The 8,090-nt window shown below is 36.4% G+C and overlaps 1 protein-coding gene across 1 annotated transcript in view; it reads right to left on the bottom strand.

Annotated features, from left to right (window-relative positions):
* LOC141428157 (uncharacterized) overlaps nt 1-1,777 on the bottom strand; it is a 13,773-nt gene extending 11,996 nt beyond the window's left edge. Inside the window, exon 1 of the mRNA XM_074087947.1 lies at nt 1,646-1,777. The gene's annotated coding sequence lies outside the window, so the exon portion shown is untranslated. The remainder of the gene's footprint in view (nt 1-1,645) is intronic.
* Between the last annotated feature and the right edge of the window lie 6,313 nt (nt 1,778-8,090).

Here is an 8,090-nt window from a genome sequence, read left to right as displayed (position 1 = left end):
ATTTCGTGATCTGGCGAATTTTACGATCGGCCGCCGACATAAAAATAAATACATACATCCAAGACCCGAGAATAAACATTCGTATTATTCATACAAATATCTGCTCCGGCCGGGAATCGAACCCGGGACCTCAAGCTTCGTATTCAGGTTTTCTAACCACTTGGCCATCCGGTCGTCAGAAATTCTAAATTAATAAATATTATAATAAATTTAATCCTGAGCATCATCTCTTCTAATAATATTTGCCGAAACAAACTGAATAATAAACCCTGTGTGAATGTTCTATACAGAACTAATTAAAGTAATGGGTTAAAGGATGGCTACACCTAATAAACCTTTTGCCATATAAGGTTATCTAAGTATATCACGTGAACAGTAATTTGCATGACCTGTAAATTAGCGTTTTGATCTAAACAAAATCGTTTCAATTTATTTCGCACCCAAAAAAGCTCTACTATTAACTCTATATCTTATTCATTAATGGATTGGAAGTACCTATAAAAGTTCGTCTTGATTGATATATCAGAAAACATTGAGGTTACTTATTAACTTCCGCACAGTAGTCAATTAGCTTATCGCTAACAATTGAACGAGTGGGTAGTTAGAGATGTCGAATATACTTGTATATGTACTGTCAAGCTCTCGGTCAGGTGTATATAGCTAGACGGAAACACTTCCTTCTGCTCGTCAGCATCCCATACACAAAACACCCACGAATAAACCATGTGGCAAGCTTTACATAAGGTGAATACATGATATCGATGTAGAGGTAGAGGTTAAGTCCATCATCATCTCCCAAAATGGACGTTTAGGTCAACGTGTTGGCGGACCATGACGCTGTTTGTGTGCCGAGGCCGCTCGCTCCCGCGAATAAATAAATAAGTGTGTGCTGGTACATGTGTATTAAGGTGCTTAAAGGTTTTATTTGAATATTTATAAAGACAATTCCACTTTTAAGTGCCCTCAAAAAAATCAATCTGAGTTCGAAAATCGCATAAAAAAACTCTTAACTTTAGTTTCACGTTTCAAAATTTGTTGTAAAATATCTAACAGGATTATTGGCAGTATCATTTAGCCAGAACTATACTATATGACCTGCAACGAAGGTCGTCTAAGTGCAGGGATGTCTAGACTACTCACCCTTACAAATAAACACAAGATATTATTACAAGGCTCTACATTTACATTGCATTCATTACTCGACTACGGCAAAGCTTAGGAAGAGTAATGATTTTCCGTACTCGCTTTTTCTTACATTGACATTTAAGTTAGAACCTGTCGGTTTCAATTTTTAAACATAACAGCTCTTGTATTGATGCAAAAATTTTGGCATCAAACCCCAAATATCGATACTTTGACTTATGCCACATTTTTTCTTGTCTTTTAATGAGAAGTATACCTAGTGCCATCCACGGAGACGCGTGATTTTGTCATAATTAGACATAAATGACATTGTAATAAGAACCACGGCACCGTAATCGTGAATGACTCTACCTTTAAAACTTCATCCAAAAAATATGTATTAATTTAATTAATGCATTTTTTATCGAGTCTGTAGTCTATTTGGGTGATTGTCTGACGCCTTGCAACTACGAAGCTAGAAGCTAAATAAATATATAATAGAACTATTATATTTCTAATTTACCTTATTTATTTTGTAGAGTAAGGCGCCCACAGCACAATTATTATTTATTAATTAAACAAGAGTGTCGCGAAGGTCTTTTAAACTGCGTATGCACGATCGAGCGCTGAGGGACTGACTGGCTGCAAGAGTGAGTCACTGTTTGCTGCGCGCTTGCGTGTCAGACGTATAGGTACTTACTTTAATACATAAAACTACATCCGAACGCCAAATGATAAATTACTAAAAAAATACAACATATTTACCTGTGCCCAACCCTCGAAAGAAAATGAAATGCGTTGCGTATGGGTTGAGACAAGGTTGAGACTCTCAACTTGAAGTGGAGTACAGGGATGTTATCAAAGCGCGATTTTTGATTTTCGTTTTTTTTATATGTATTAGGAATCAAACAGCTTAAATTAACTTGAATTTAATTAGCTCATGAATATAATTACTTTAAAAATGACAACTAGCCATTTTAATTCAATTTTACGTATACTTTCTCAGTTTGATATTATTATACAACACACTTTCATATATTTTCATACATATGTTTCCAATTTTTGCATGTACGAAAAGGTTATGGCAACCATGCATGCATGTGGAACGGCTGACGGTAAGCAACGCCACCTTAGCAAATTTTTGCACCTTTGAAGTTTCACAACACCAGAAACACCAATTGAAGTGGCTGATCCTGAAAGAAACTTTATTACCTGTGTTTTTTTATTATGAGAGGGACGCAAACGAGCAAGCGGGTCGTCATATATGAACATACAACCTTAAGGAGTCACAGGTTTGCTGCCGACTTTTAAAGAAAGTACTACTAGTATAATGTAATGTGAGACTAACTAGTTACTTAATAATTTTGAACGTCTTCCGTCTTATTACGTACCTACATAACAAGTAAAACATTTTTTATTTTAATTTTTTGTGGGTAGATTGAAAAGCGCGAGCCATACTTGTGTGTAAAGATACATATGCACATTGTCTCTGTGTGCGTAAACTCAGGAGCGCTTAGTGTCGTCCAAAACGCCGGTCACAGAGTACATTGAATATATATTCTATATAGAGACGCCGGTCGGATCAGTCGTGCTAGTTGGTTCGCGTCAAAAATTTTGACCGAGTACCGTCACCATGCAAAATACGAAACGGAGAAAAGTGGTTCGCAGTGAGGTAAAACAAATTAACGTTAAAAGAAAATGAATATTTGAAATACTTAGACACTGATTATGCATTAATTACAAATTTAGAAGATGAATGTGACGACCTAACGGATAGTTAAGAAGTCTAGTTATGATTCCACCTAAAATAGTATATTATAAATGTACATAAATGTGTTATTTGAAATAAAATTGTAAATAAATGTTTATTTCACTAAAAGTATATGTATTTACTTTAGACGTCCCATGGCTGCAATGAATGAATAAATAAATGAAAGTATAAATGAATTTATTTTATTTTACCGCCACGTCGTATCTTAAAAAGTAACACAAATGTAATAACTTATATTATTTTGTTCATTAAAGATGGGGTTGCTAACGCTACCCGTAGTTACTTACGCACAGAAGAGCTGGCTCTGTGCAAGACATCAGCGCCACCTAGCGTCCGCTACTTTTTTGGCACTGATGCTCTGACGTTTTGAAATTTCATCGCGACATTGTGACAAAAATCAAACCTATAACCTGTGCTATAACCTATTAATTTATAACACAAAATTACTGTGATACCGTGATTTGGGTGGACAAAAGGTTGTGAATTCATTTTTGGTCATTAAAATTAAATGAGGTAAGTAAAATTTATTCAAAAAGTGTGTTTTATTTTCGTTATGTCAGGGTTTGTTTACTTCATGTTTAGTTGTACTTTTACTGTATACAGATTTCTGTATCGTAATGACCATTACGATACAGCCGTGTTCATAATAGAATTCAATGTCGTAATGCTGGTCACCTATGGTTTTTGAACGCATAATTGAGGATTTACTATATGGGTGTAGATAAAATAGTAATATTTACTACTACTCGTAATAGTATCGTATCTTTTTTATCTGTGGTATAAAGTAGAGACTAACCCCCTTATTCATAAACGACAATCAAACCTATTTTAGTTAAAATGCCGCTAAAATTCGTTTGGCCTTATCTGTCACTTCGACATTTGTATTTGTTAGAAAGGGACAAAGCATTTGTTAGTTAACATAGGCTTGTTAAGTTTTATGAATAAGGGGTTAAATTATTAATGGTGATGTATTACGATGGAAAAGTCCAGAAACAAATTCCTATACTCTGTGTGTTTTAAAAGCTTTAATTTCATAAAATTAATTAAAGTTTTAACGTGCACGAATTCTCAGTGAATTGGTTAAATATCTTATTATTTAACGTTTTCCTTCCTTTTATACCTACTCGTTCAATTGATTGTATAAGTTTTCCCTAATTTTAATTAAATTAGTATTGGATTTTAATAAGTGTGTATTATTTGTATAACTTATACCTATAATATAGCACCGTGACTATAATAGACTAGAGTGACTAATAGACAATAGATAAAACAGTTACACTACGAGAGCTAGAGTCTTTTAGTTTGCAGAAAGAAGTAATTTGTCGAAATTCCTACGGGATAGTCTGTTATTAAGGTTTCGTAGCCAAAATGGCAAAAACGGAACTCTTGCAGTTTCGCTGTGTCAGTCTGCCTGTCTGTCCGTCCGTCCGCGCCGGCTTAGCTTACAGAGTTATAATGCTAAAAAGCTGTAGGTTTGCATGGATAAGAATTATGCCAGAAAAGTGGTAAAACAAAATGTAGGAAAACATATTTACAAGGTACAGTCAAGGGCAAAGTTATCGACACGGCCAAAGTTACAAAAATATGTATACGACTTAACATTATGGCCGTATATACATATTTTTGCAACTTTGGCCGTATCGATATCTTTGCCCTTGACTGTACCTCCCATACACGTAAAGTGGGGGTGATTTTTTGCTCGTCGTCTTCTTATAGTGTGGGGTATCGGTGGATTGATATTTTAAAGTCATTACGGGGTTGAACTGCCGATTTTTGTATACCTACTGTGATTCGTTTGCGAAATATTCAACTTTATTGTACACTAGATGTTGCCCACGGCTTCGCCCCCGTTGATATTTTCTATATTTTTTCCATAAAAACCTTCTCCTTACAATAACGAAAATACACAACACACACAACAAAACACACACACACACACAACAAAACAAAAATACACAACAAAAATAGTACATTGTGTCTTAAGGGCGGTAAATAAGGAATTACGAACGAGAGTCTATTAGAAGCCCGAAGTCGAAGACTGGGGGCTTTAATGAGTCGATGTTCGTAATTTTAGTACCGCCCGTGCGACATGCAATGTTTTTCGTCACATTTGCGAGTAACATTTTATATTTCTAAAAGAAAAAATATAATTCTTCCAAATATTGGCGATACCTTAGGCTGCGCTCTTGGTAGCGCCGCCCTCCCCCTCCCTCAGCACGCGCCGCAGCGTGCGTGTGTATGTGGTCCTGCAGCAGGAGCGCGCGCACGGCGCAGCACCATCAGTACGGGCACTGACTCATTTACCTTGGGCTTCATGACAAGAAAATTAGTACGCGCAATGACTCGTTTACCGACCACGGGTTTCATAACAAGCACATTAAGGTCGAGGGTTTTATTTAGGGGGTTGCAACCAAGGTAGCCTGCATGTTTCGACACTGTTTACGAGCAAGTGTGATGAAAAAGAATTAGTGACATTGGTCGAGCCGTTCCCAAGTTTTGCGCTTACACATATTACAATTCATTTTAATTTATATAGATTTTTGTTAAAATCGAGCGTCGCCTCCTCTAAAAAAAAGCTAAACTACTGGTTTGAATTTTATTATCAAATTAACGAGGAAAGCTATTACGGCTAAGTATGCTTGAAAATTATTAGTAGTTTAAGAATAAATAGCTGCCTACCTAGTCAACTATTAATTAATAAAATATCAATAACATTAGAAAAAATATTACTTGATTTTTTCGTAATGGTTACGGAACCCTATCCTGGGCGTGTCCGACATGCTCTTTGCCGGTTTTTATTCTTCCAAGTGAGCGTAGCCGCCACTATAAGCTAGTTTGTACTTCTTCTATTATTATTTCTTTATTTTTACTAGCTTACTCTTGCTCGACGAAATCTATGATTTTCAAGTGCGAAACAGATTTTTAGATCGTCATAAATATCATATTGACTCTACATCTAGGAATTCTAATCGTATAAAATTATCGTAAATTCCGCCTTGGCACACAATTTAATTTCTTCCTCTCCGACTATAGGTATTAACAGGTGATATTGGGAGCGTTCTATTAGTAAGAGGTGCAATCTTTCTATCCTTTATTACCTTAAATGACGACACTTATAATAATATTAACTCATAAGTATTTCGATCGTTGCTATTACTCAGAACGTGTTGATTCACGGTATGGGGGTGATACACTGGATGCACAATTACTTTACACACAAGCGAGCAAAAATAATATAGCCCATGATTTATCGCAATTTAACTTACGGGTTACGTAAGAAGTTGCGACCGCATTTACCAGAAATACTGAACGCTATACTTATAGGATTCACAAAATAAAAGGATGAGAGGAGGGTTCAGTTCGAATTCCGCAGTTTCTTGGAAATCGCTACGAGAAGTCAACGAGAACATCGACAATATTCTCTTTCTACTCGAATTTTATCTACGGCGGTAAGTCATAATTATTATAAATTCAAGACATAGGCAACCACCATTACATATCATAAAATGCTTGACTAAATACTAAAGATATTTCATTTATTTCTGGTCGATAGGCTTTTCTACGGTAGTACAGTCGATCAAATTGAATCATGATCAGGGTGGAACGATTAGTCCAAAAAATTTAATGAAAAATAAAAATGTGGTCTGATAAAACTCTTCTTAATATATAAGTTAATGTAGACACATTCCAATAATTATTCGTGATAGACTTTTATATTCTTTAAAAACGAACAAATGTTCATTAACGGTATCACGAATAATTATTGGAGTAAACACTTTAACTTATATACCTATTGTTACGTTCGTGGGGTGATGATCCTGTTTCCGTAATATTCTAGTAACTGTGTGAGAGAGATAGCACATGAAAGAGACAGACACTCTACTCGTTTCCGGAACATTCGAGATGTAGGTATGACGTCCTAGCTGGACTGTTCTCGAACTTTGTGGACCGATTCACCGGGGGTATATAAGCCGGGCGAGGTTGCGGCAGAGTCAGAGTTTTTTCGAATGCGATACCGAGCGATAAACATCGAAGAGAATCAAAGCGACTTGTAAGTGAGTTTTAGAGTGCGAAATTACTGTGAACTGTTTTTAAGTGTTTTGTAAAGTTAAGTAACAGTGTGAAAATAAATCCTACTCTTATTCATCGGTGTTAAAAGTGCTTTCAATCACGAACCCATCCCACTTCTGACACCAAATGTTACGTTCGTGGGATGGGTTCGTGATTGAAAAGCACTTTTAACACCGATGAATAAGAGTAGGATTTATTTTCACACTGTAACTTAACTTTACAAAACACTTAAAAACAGTTCACAGTAATTTCGCACTCTAAAACTCACTTACAAGTCGCTTTGATTCTCTTCGATGTTTATCGCTCGGTATCGCATTCGAAAAAACTCTGACTGCCGCAACCTCGCCCGGCTTATATACCCCCGGTGAATCGGTCCACAAAGTTCGAGAACAGTCCAGCTAGGACGTCATACCTACGTCTCGAATGTTCCGGAAACGAGTAGAGTGTCTGTCTCTTTCATGTGCTATCTCTCTCACACAGTTACTAGAATATTCCGGAAACAGGATCATCAGTCTGTTTCTCTCACACATATAGGCTATCCTTGTCACACACCTTCTCGAATGTTCTCAGTATAGCTGTCTCTTTCTAATCGTGCTATCTCTTTCACTCCTATTGAAAATTTCGCCATATACTAAAATGTACTTCAAAGGCCCATAAGGGGTCCTGAAAACACCTGAAAACGGGGTTTCAGGTTATGATGTCATCGTATAGAGGGTGGCCTGAAACGGACTGAAAACATGTTTCAGGCGCCTGAAAACAATGGCAACTTGGGTGAAATTTTGATAAACTAATATGTGATAGAGCATCCTCTGAAACGGCCTGAAACAGTATTCCAGCCTACTGAAAACGCCTCCAACGTACAAAAAACACGATTAAAGTCTATCACCTAACCCACCGTCGTAACACTATTAAGAAGAGTTCTATCAGACCACATATTAATTTTCATTAAATTTATATGGAATAATCGAGTAAAACTAACAAAAATGCAACGTTGCCAGCTCAGCAGGTATACGCTCTTAAAATCTGGGGTAGGGTATCTGAGGTTAACACATGAATACCTTATATATTAAACGTATAAAACAGACAGACGGACGAACGAACGGCCGGACTGACATGGCGAAACTAT

Source organism: Choristoneura fumiferana, chromosome 5, assembly GCF_025370935.1.
Source record: "Choristoneura fumiferana chromosome 5, NRCan_CFum_1, whole genome shotgun sequence".
NCBI lineage: Eukaryota > Metazoa > Arthropoda > Insecta > Lepidoptera > Tortricidae > Choristoneura > Choristoneura fumiferana.
Note: the sequence above shows the minus strand (reverse complement) of the source record. Positions and strands in the feature narration are given on the sequence as shown.